Raw genomic sequence first — 10,846 nt, 5'->3', positions numbered from 1 at the left:
TTGTTGACAAGACCAGCTCCTCTGTTACCCACAGGGCCCAGTCCTTCCCTTTAAGGTCTGATAGGCATGGTAAGGAAGTTATGAAAACTTTGAAAACGCAAAAGGCAAAGGCCCCACCAATTCAATTTCATAGAATAAAATTGATAAGTTCCATATTCAGTATATTCCCTTAATCATCCCCATATCAGTATCATTCATATGCAATTGTTTATTTTTCTGTTAAAAATCAGCATTCTCATCTGGCAACTTTGTTGACCACGTTTTCTGGATTTCAGTGCACTTAGACGCTTCAGTCTGAAAAAATTGCTAACCTCTGTTTTAACCCAGTCTCCAGTGCAGTAAAACAATTTTTAAAAAGCACATTCAGAATAATTTGTTATTATTATATAAGTCATACTTGAAAACAAAACTCACCTGAATGCCAATGCCTCACTATTTCTTTAGACAGCAAGAAAATTTTCCAACACTTAGAAAGTGAACAGCAGGCCAGGCGCAGTGGCTCACGCTTGTAATCTCAGCACTTTGGGAGGCCGAGGTGGGCGAATCACATGAGGCCAGGAGCTCAAGACCAGCCTGGCCAACATGGCGAAACCCTGTCTCTACTAAAAATACAAAAATTAGCCAGGTGTAGTGGTGCACGTCTGTAATCCCAGCTACTCGGGAGGCTGAGGCAGAAGAATCATTTGAACCTGGGAAGTGGAAGTTGCAGTGAGCTGAGATCATGCCACTGCACTCCAGCCTAGGCAACAGGAGACTCAGAAAAGAAAAGAGGAAGGGAGGGAGGGAGGGAGGAAGGGAGGAAGGGGAAGGAAGGAAAAGAAGGGAAGGAAGGGAAGGAAGGGAAAGAAAGAAGGAAAGAAAAAGAAGGAGGGAAGGAAGGAAGAAAGGAAGGAAGGAAGGAACGAAGGAAGGAGGGAAGGAGGGAGGGAAGGAAGAAAGGAAGGGAGGAAGGGGAAGGAAGGAAAAGAAGGGAAAGAAGGGAAAGAAAGAAGGAAAGAAAAAGAAGGAGGGAAGGAAGGAAGGAGGGAGGGAAGGAAGGGAGGAAGGAAAAAAGAAAGAAAAGAGAGACAAAGAGAAAGACAAAGAAAGAAAGAAAAGTGAAAGAAAGAAGAGAAAGAAAAAGAAAGAAAGAAAAGAAGGAAGGAAGGAAGGAAAGAAAGAAAGAAGAGAACAAAAAAGAAAAGAAAAGGAAAAGAAAAGAAAAAAGAAAAGAAAAGAAAAGAAAAAAGCAAGCAAGCAGCCGAAGCCCTGGGAACCCATCGAGGAATGGCCCTGGAGGCAGAGTTACCCTCAGGTAAGAGCACAAGCTTTGGAGGTAGCCAGCCTGGTTTTGCACCCTAGCACTGCCGCTTATTAGACGTGCCATACTGGGCAAGTTATTTAACCTTTGCATGCATCAGCTTCTCATCTATAAATGATAGTGCCTACGTGGGAATGCAGTGGTGGTTGAAGAAAGAAGGAGAAAAGGGCCTAGGACATCAGAAATGGGTAGGATTAGAGCTGGGGGTGCGGTACAGCTCGGAGGCTCTGGAAGTGAGTCCTGGAGTCAGGGCTTTGAGACATGAGAGGAGGCTATGGCAGAGGCACACGTTCTCTGTGCAAATCCAAGGAGCCCACCAGGAAGGCCCCGAGTTCCCATTACTGGCGTATCCACCGACTCTCGCAGGTCCTGACCTTGGAGGCTGCCTCTCGCTCTCATTTTCTTTTCTGCTCAGACACCTACAGCTGTGTTGGTAGCTGTCCTTCTACCGGCTTGGGAGTAGGGGAGCACAGCCAGGGTGCACGTAGCTGGGAATGAGGGTGAAGAGGGGTGCTATGGAGAAGGGGTCTCAAGTACTAAATTGAAGCCGGGAAGGCTCAAAGGCAAAGATGGATTCTCTACAGCTCTGATGGAAAGCCTTGCTCCAATCTGAATTCTGTTCTTCCAAGAAAAATCACAAGCAATGACAGGCTCTTTAATATGGGTTCCAGCCACAGGCCAGAGATCAAACATCACTGAACCAGTGTGAGGAAAAGAATGGCAGGCAGATGTCTTCTTTTTCCGCACACAGACTGTGATCACCTCTCCACAAGGTCATCCCAGAACACCAAGGACAGTCCAGATACCTCCTGGCTCTCCTCAGTAATGGACAGAAGCAGTGGTGCAGATAATCGGCCCAAATGGCGGGTAATCCAAAAGCCATTTCTATTTGGCCTTGGGAGAAGCTTCTGTGCTCGTTCTGAGTGTGGGTGTGTGTGAGCCTCCCTGCCAGGTCCATGTGCACAGTGAGGCTGCTCTCAGGGAAGGTGTCCTCCTGCTGGCAGCAGGGGCCGTGGGTACTGGTAGGGAGCTGGCGATGGAGAGGGCAGTTCAGGAAGAAAAGGGTGCAGGTGGGCTCCATTTGGCCTCCTTCCTTGGCCCATTCTCATCTTCCTGGGCCCTGCGGACGCATGGCCTGGGCTCCTTTGCCCTCTGGCTTTCAAGCTGGTTTGCGCTATAAGAGATGGAGCAGAGAAAGGAGAGGAAGGCCAGGATCTTTCTTCCCTGCTTCCTTCTGGCTCTGGCATCCAGTGCAGTCTTGCTCGTCATCTCCACTTCCCTCTGCTTCTTCCCAGGCTCCCGTTCTCCCTGGGTTCCAGGAACACCATCTCCTTCCTCGTCCCTTCCGTCCCAGGGAAGGTAAGAGAACTTTCATTCAATAGAGAAAACACTGATTTTTTAACCAAAGCTATGTGGGAGTGGGGACTGGGAGTGTATGTAGAAAGGTGGGGAGTTGATTATGGTTAAGTCCTTGTCTATCTAATTTACCGTGCCCAGAAGTAAAAAGATAATGTAAGAACAGACACATCAAAAAATAGCTGCCCAGAACTGAACAGAAGGACCTGAATAGATGTTTATACACCTATGTTCATAGCAGCATCATTCACAGTAGCCACAGGCAGAAGAAAACTAAATGTCCATCGACAGATGAAGAGAAACAAAATGTTACATATAAAAACAATAGAATATTATTCAACCTTAAAAAGGAATGAAATTCTGTACCATGTGGATGAAACTCAAGGACACTAGGCTAAGTGAAGTAAGCCAGTCTCAAAAGGACAAATATCGTATGATTCCACTTACATGAGACACCTAAAACAGGCAAATTTATAGCGACAAAAGGTAGAGTAGTGGTTACCAGGCCCTGGGGACAAAGGGGAATGGGGAGTTATTGGTTAATGGGGACAGAGTTTCTGTTTATGAAGATGAAGGCATTCTGGAGATGGATAGTGGTGATGATTGCATGACATCGTAGATGTACTTAATGTTAGTGAATTGAACACTTAAAATAGTCAAGGTGGTTTAAAACATAGCTGTGTAAGAATACTATTTAAAGTTACGGTGACTGTCAGGATCAGCCGTGGAGAGGGGTTGTGAGTGCTTACCACCAGTAAGTGATACTCGGGGGCTGGAGGAATACTGCAAGAGAATGCTGCCTTTCACTGCAATCCTTTCAGTGCTATTGTACTTTAGAGGTACAGTTAACACTGATACGGTGCTTACGACGTGCCAGGCATGCTTTGCACACTTACATATATGCTCATTTAATCCTCCTATCAATGCCATGATGCGGTAGCGGTACCCGTGAGGATCTGCATTTTGCAGAAAAGGAAACGGAGATACTCACGTTGGTAAGGCTTCCATCTCAGGCAGGCTGCCCAGAGGCCCTGCTCTTAATCATCCTACTTTGCTGCCTCTTGTGCACATATATGACTGGGATGAAAGAAAAAAAATTAATTTTAAAAATACGCTGCAGTGAATATCCTTGTATACATATTTTATGAGCCTGTATGAGGATATCAGACTCCTAAAAGTGAAATAACCTCAATTTTTACAACAGACAAAACATGGCATTCAATTCATCATGTGGATATAAAAACTATTAGAACACTGATATTGACATTATACTCATTTTATTATGGAATTGAAGCACAGAAGCAAAAAGACTTTTCTTTGTATTCATGATTTTTAACAGGTCTCCTGGTTCTTCTAGCCCCTCTAATTTCCTCTCATCTCTCCTGTAACAACAATGATCAGAATGATACCTGAGGAATAAACCATAAGAAAAATGAGCATTGAGAGGGTAAATCAAGCTTCCTTTAGAAAGAGAGGAAAATAATTTTGCAGTTGCGAAACATGTTGAAATATTATTTTTACAGTGAAAACAGTTACATCACAAGTTTAAATTACATTTCCATTTGAAATGGAGTCGCTTTGCACCACCTACTGGAATATACAGCTCCATATAATCAGAGGTTTAAAATTACAAAACCACTTTTAAGAATTCAGAGTTACATTTCTAGTTATCTTTAAGAGACCAGCTCCTTTGACATGTTGGAAATGCCAAACACTAATTTACTTCAGGGACTATTTTCTAAAACAAACTCTCTTCAGAAGCCAAATTTAATCATCTAGCTAAATTAACAAATTGTACAACTGCTTATGAAAATAAAATGATTAAGCCAAATACATCAACCAAACAGATACAAATGTAAATTAGAAGCAAAACTGAAATCAATATACATTATCAGTTGCTAAATCACTATTGAAAAACAGAATTCAAGCAGACAACTGGAAAATGACAGGAAACGTATGGCAAACAGGATAATAAACAGAACATAACTCAACATTAATTTAAAAAGAACTCACCCAATGAAAATTTGATAGTGTTTACTTCCAAAGTCATAATCTTTGTCATGGCTTAATTACAGCCTGAACATCAATATACAAAGTATTCATATTTAGGCTCTTTGGCATTTTAAAGGAAACCCTAACAAAAATTTTCATTTTTTTATGACAAACAACTCCAAGCAATAAATTTCTCAATATATAATAGCAACATTTATTATTATATAATTGACAAGAATTCATAGAAAAAAATTACATCTACAGTATCTGCTACTCTAGATGAAATTGCTTTAGAATAGAAGCCTAAATATATTACATTTTAATTTCTTGAAACCTAATATAGCATTTCACTTATTTTATGGGTATTTTGTCTGAAAATTGATTTTATTTTTATATGTCAACTAAATTAGATGTCAACTAAATTAACTGAAGCATAAAATATGCTGGCAAGATATATTTACAAATACACACCACAAAATGCTGTGCAAGTAACAAGAACCTTATTTAAAGTCACAGGCACACAAAGACGTGGGCAGAGTGACCAACTGATCCACAGTCCTCCTTGTGGTTGCAAGTGATTTGTGTATGACAAGCCTGTTTTCAGTGACAAATGTCAGATGCAAGGTTGCTAGAGGGTTTGCCTTTCTCATTTTAGTTCACTGCTTGTGTGATTTCATTTCTAAAGTTCTCATCTACATTGGAAAGCTTGGATTGTTTCATTTCTACCAAGTAAGCAGGCAGGTACCGTTCTCCAGGTATCACCTCCATGGCTTATCTCACCAATTCCATGGGGATGGCTCCTACATATTTTAACTGCAGCCCCAATCTCTCCCTCTCTCCCTTTTTTTTTTTTTTTTTTTTTTTGAGAGTGAGTCTCACTCTGTCGCCCAGGCTAGAGTGCAGTTGCGTCAATCTCAGCTCACTGCAACCTCTACATCCTGGGTTCAAGCGATTCTTCTGCCTCAGCCTCCCGAGTAGCTGGGATTACAGGCACCCGCCACCATACCCAGCTAATTTTCGTATTTTAGTAGAGATGGGGTTTCACCATGTTGGCCAGGCTGGTCTCGAACTCCTGATCTCAAGTGATCCGCCCACCTCGACCTCCCAAAGTGCTGGGATTACAGGTGTGAGTCGCCATGCCCGGCCCCAACCTCTTTTCATAGCTTGGCAGTACATGCTCGTTTCTACTTGCTGCCCTCTCAGATGTCCCAAAGGCATCTCAAAATGCACATGTCCCAAAGCCAGCTCATGACCTCCCCAGACTTCAGTCCTCATCCTCTCAGTGTCCCCAGCTCATCCATCCCATTTGATATGATTTGGCTCTGTGTCCCCACCCAAATCTCATCTAGAATTGTAATCCCTACCTATCAAGGGAGGGACCTGGCAGAAGGTGATTGGATCATGGGGGCAGTTTCCCTCATGCTATTCTCGTGATAGTGAGTTCTCATGAGATCTGATGGTTTTTAAAGTGTGGCAGCCCCCATCCCCTCTCTCCTGCTGCCATGTAAGACATGCCTTGCTTCCCCTTTGCCTTCTGCCATGACTGTAAGTTTCCTGAGGCCTCCCTCACCATACAGAACCGTGAGTCAATTAAAACTCTTTTCTTTATAAATGACCCAGTCTCAGATAGTTATTTATAGCTGTGTGAAAACGGACTAATACATGGTTCATCCAACTAGATATGCCTGGTACCTACTTTCCTCCTCATTCCTAACCCAATCCATACCCAAAGCCCTGGCCATCTGACTTTCTACATCCCCCTGAAGCCTGTCTGCCTCACTCCATCTCCTCCTCTCCCCTACTATTCCAAAGAATTATCAGGTCTAACGGAATCAACCTAAATGCCCACCAATGACAGATCAGATTTAAAAATCTGGTACATATTCACCACGGAATACTATGCAGCCATAAAAATGGAATTAGCTCATGGCTTTTGTGGGAACACAGATGGAGCTAAAGGCAAATTATTATTCTTAGCAAATTAATGGAGGAACAGAAAACCAAATATTGCATGTTCTCACTTGTAAGTGGGAGCTAAATGGGCCAGGTGCGGTGGCTCACGCCTGTAATCTCAGCACTTTGGGAGGCCGAGGCGGGCGGATCATGAGGTCAGGAGATCGAGACCATCCTGGCTAACAAGGTGAAACCCCGTCTCTACCAAAAATACAAACAAATTAGCTGGGCATGGTGGCGGGCGCCTGTAGTCCCAGCTACTCGGGAGGCTGAGGCAGGAGAATGGTGTGAACTTGGGAGGCGGAGCTTGCAGTGAGCCGAGATGGCAACACTGCCCTCCAGCCTGGGCAACAGAGCGAGACTCCCTCTCAAAAAAAAAAAAAAAAAAAAGTAGGAGCTAAATGATAAGAACTTATGAATACAATGAAGGAAACAGCAGAAAAGGTAACTATTGGGTACTGGGCTTAATACCTGGATGATAAAATAATCTGTACAACAAACCCAGTGACATGCATTAACCTGTGTAACAAATCTTTACATGTACCCTCAAACCTAAAAGTTAAAAAAAAAACACAATACTGTTATCAGAAAACATTAATTCTTTAATATTATCAAATGTCTACTTAATATTTACATATTTCACATTGCTTTGAGTGTCTAATATTTTGCTTTTCTAAAAAAAAAAACAAAAAACAAACAAACAAACAAAAGGGAAAAAGAACAGGTTTAGCCTGGACTGATTTAGTAGTCTGGTCTAGCCTCATTGCCCCGATCATGTGACCCCTGGCTAAAAGCCTTTTACTGTGCATAGACCTAGTTTCTTAGTAAGGCCACAGAGGGGCCGGGCGCGGTGGCTCACGCCAGTAATCCCAGCACTTTGGGAGGCCGAGGTGGGCAGACCACGAGGTCAGGAGATCGAGACCATCCTGGCTAACACAGTGAAACCCCGTCTCTACTAAAAATACAAAAAAATTAGCCGGGCGTGGTGGCGGGTGCCTGTAGTCCCAGCTCCTCGGGAGGCTGAGGCAGGAGAATGGCGTGAACCCAGGAGGCGGAGCTTGCAGTGAGCCGAGATCGTGCCACTGCACTCCAGCCTGGGTGACAGAGAGAGATCTGTCTCAAAAAAAAAAAAAAAAAAAAAAAAAAAAAGTAAGGCCACAGAGGCCCTTCCTGATCTGGTGCCCACTGCCTGTCCAGCCCAACTCACACCTGAGCCCCATGTCCTCTTAGCTTTTCACACCTCACTCTGGCTGTGCTCTCCACTGCTGCCAGGACTTTGTCCCCAGTTTTCTCTCTGCCTGAAATTCTCTTCCCTTTTCTTCTTTGCAAAGTTACCTCCTCCTAACTTTCCTGACTGAGTCAACTCAGAGTTGCAAATTTACATTTTAGGGGACACTTACTTGAAAGTCTGTGTGCCCCCACTAGACGGTTTTTACTCACCTTTGTGTTCCCAGCACCCAGCACATGACCTGCACATAGGAAATATGGAATGATTCACTCAGACCAGAGCCAGAGAGGTGCCTGCCCTGGGCTCCATGAGGCTGCAGCTCCACTCTGGCCCTCCTCTGACCACCACTTCCCACATAGGGTGAGAAGACAGGTGCACCTGGAGCTCCAGGGAACTGGCCCAAATGGCTCCAAGCCTGCTTTTAGGGCCTGTCCCCAAGAGGACTTGGCATACACACCCCAACCCAGAGGGGTGGCCAAGGGACAGCTGTTATAAAGGCAAGAGCATATAACATATTTAATAGCTTCCAAGGGGCAGCTGTTATGAAGGTGTATTTATCAAGAAAGGAGGCTAGAACAGATTTTCTTTAATAATGAGTTAGCTTAATCTACAAAAACTTCAACTATTTGGACATATGCTATTGAGACCTCCATGTGCAGTTTTCCAAAAGCCCTGCAAATGTTAGCACAGAGTTTTTGGCTTCACAAGTATCTGAGAATAAACTTTATATCAACACTTATATCGAGATGATTCCCTGTGTCCCTTCTGAAATCTGAGTTCAAAAGAGAATTGACTCTTAAAAAAGTCAATACGATTCCCCGGCCGGGCGCCGTGGCTCACGCCTGTAATCCCAGCACTTTGGGAGGCCGAGGCGGGCAGATCACGAGGTCAGGAGATCGAGACCATCCTGGCTAACACGGTGAAATCCCATCTCTACTAAAAATGCAAAAAAATTAGCCAGCATAGTGGCAGGCGCCTGTAATCCCAGCTACTTGGGAGGCTGAGGCAGGAGAATGGTGTGAACCTGGGAGGTGGAGCTTGCAGTGAGCCGAGATTGTGCCACTGCACTCCAGCCTGGGCAACAGAGCAAGACTCTGTCTCAAAAAAAAAAAAAGTCAATACGCTTCCCCAAACTCACTGATAATCATAATCAATAGGGGGGCTGGAAGAGAGCAGGGATGAAATATTGAAGCCATTCAGTAAAAAAAGCATGTTCCAAGATAATTATATGACACCAAAATTCTGAAAAAAAAATATTATTTGGGTAGTGGGACCATGAATTTCCTTGCCTTTTCACATTTTACTAATTTGAGTTTTCCTTAATAAATATGCTTAAATTTGTAATGAGAATCTTATCCTTTTGAAAAATCAAGCTACCATTCCATTTCATGTATAGAATATGAACATTTTGCCCGAGTCTGTCACCTTTGTTACCCCTCGTGTGAAAGCAGTGCTAGGAATTTTCTGTCTATATATTTGCTTTGCTAGAGGCAGAAACAGTATATTTTCAGAGCACAGTGGAAAAGGAATATGGCTTAACTTCCATTTTATGTAGTGAGAGTCATGGACATACTTCATTTATAGGTTTGAACAACGTGGTGCCTGGCTGGTGGACCTGGAGTCCACTGGATTTTAGACAGCTACCTGCATTTTCTTTTATTACCCCTACTACCTAATTTCCATTAGGCCCACTTTGATTTCCTTTCAGTTTCCTAATTGGGGTCTGGAGTTTTTTTTAATAGCCATACTTCTAGAAACCCAGTTTTCTTTTTCCTTAGAAATAATAATTGTTTAGTTACTAAGCTAGAAAAAGCCCAAGGGTTTCTTTGAGAGCCCAATTGCCTACCTCCCCCACCCCAGATCCCCCATGGGGCCCCTTGCACCATGTGTTCTCGCTGCTAGGCTTGCCTGTCCCCCACTGCCATTCCCACCTGCACACTTAAGTGTTTTGCAGTCACCGTCCCACTGTCTGCCCAGGTTTCCAAGTCCCTCTCCAATGCCTCAGGCTTCACGACCCTTCCTGATCCTCTTCCACTGTCACCATTCCCAGCCCAGTGTTTGTCATACCTTGTAACCTCCGCCACACCTTGTACCTTTCCTTTTCCAGTGGCCACATTCTGCCTTTCCTGAGTGAATACTTGCCCTGGTCCGCGTCCCACACCCAGAACTAGAGCACTGAACCCTATAGGCCAGAAACCATGTTTTACTGATATGTTGAATGCAGCACTGAGCCGAGGACTCAATAATTAACTGTTGAATTGAACTAAATTAAGCATACCTTGTTTGGTCAATCTGACCATTTCTCTCAAAATTACTTAGAACTCTTTCTTGAGAAATGTCTTTTCCTAGCCAACCCAGCAGTCTGACTTAAGACAATGATTGACAGACAGAAGAACGTGGCCAGAAAAAAATGCAACAGAGAGGATTAAATGAAACATAACTAGGGATGAGCTACTTTTGATAATAATCTGGAGCGGGGATGAAAGTAGGGAAGACGGACTTAGACTGCCCATGTGTTGATCGCTGTTGATGGTGGGTGATGGTGATAGGTCATGGGGGTTCCTTTTACTGTTCTCTCTACTTAGGTTTACATTGAAAACTTTTTGTGATGAAAAGATTTGAAGACGACAGGAGACGGAGAAGCACCAGCTGGTCTGCAGACTCCGAGGAGGTCCCAGGAAGAGGTATAAAGGAAGGAGTCTGAGACATGGGTCTTCCTCCCTGTGGGTACCATCCCTTCCTGTGGCAGCTCTCCTGTTCTCTAAGCACCTCGATCCCCTCAACCCCAGTCATTTATATGGACCTGGCACTCAGATCTTTCACCCGTATAATGCCACCCCAGGCTCTCCCTCTTGGGTAGTGCCCTATGTCCTAGGATATTCCCAGATGAGAATGGGACCCCTTAGGTAGAGCTGTGTGCTCTGCCTCACCTAATCCAGCTAGCAACCCCCATAAGTGTCATCCACTAAGATCTTCCGGGACAGGAAAGCCCTGTGATACCTCTTACATCACACCAA

General features: G+C 44.0%; 1 long non-coding RNA gene across 1 annotated transcript in view; it reads right to left on the bottom strand.

The window, feature by feature from the left end:
* Positions 1-3,916: 3,916 nt before the first annotated feature.
* The window catches only part of LOC129464622 (uncharacterized), a 52,053-nt gene continuing 45,123 nt past the window's right edge, over positions 3,917-10,846 (bottom strand). Inside the window, exon 6 of the long non-coding RNA XR_010115469.1 lies at positions 3,917-4,065. This is a non-coding gene — a long non-coding RNA (uncharacterized lncRNA). The remainder of the gene's footprint in view (positions 4,066-10,846) is intronic.

This window comes from Symphalangus syndactylus, chromosome 2 (genome assembly GCF_028878055.3).
Source record: "Symphalangus syndactylus isolate Jambi chromosome 2, NHGRI_mSymSyn1-v2.1_pri, whole genome shotgun sequence".
Classification (NCBI taxonomy): Eukaryota; Metazoa; Chordata; class Mammalia; order Primates; family Hylobatidae; genus Symphalangus; species Symphalangus syndactylus.
Note: the sequence above shows the minus strand (reverse complement) of the source record. Positions and strands in the feature narration are given on the sequence as shown.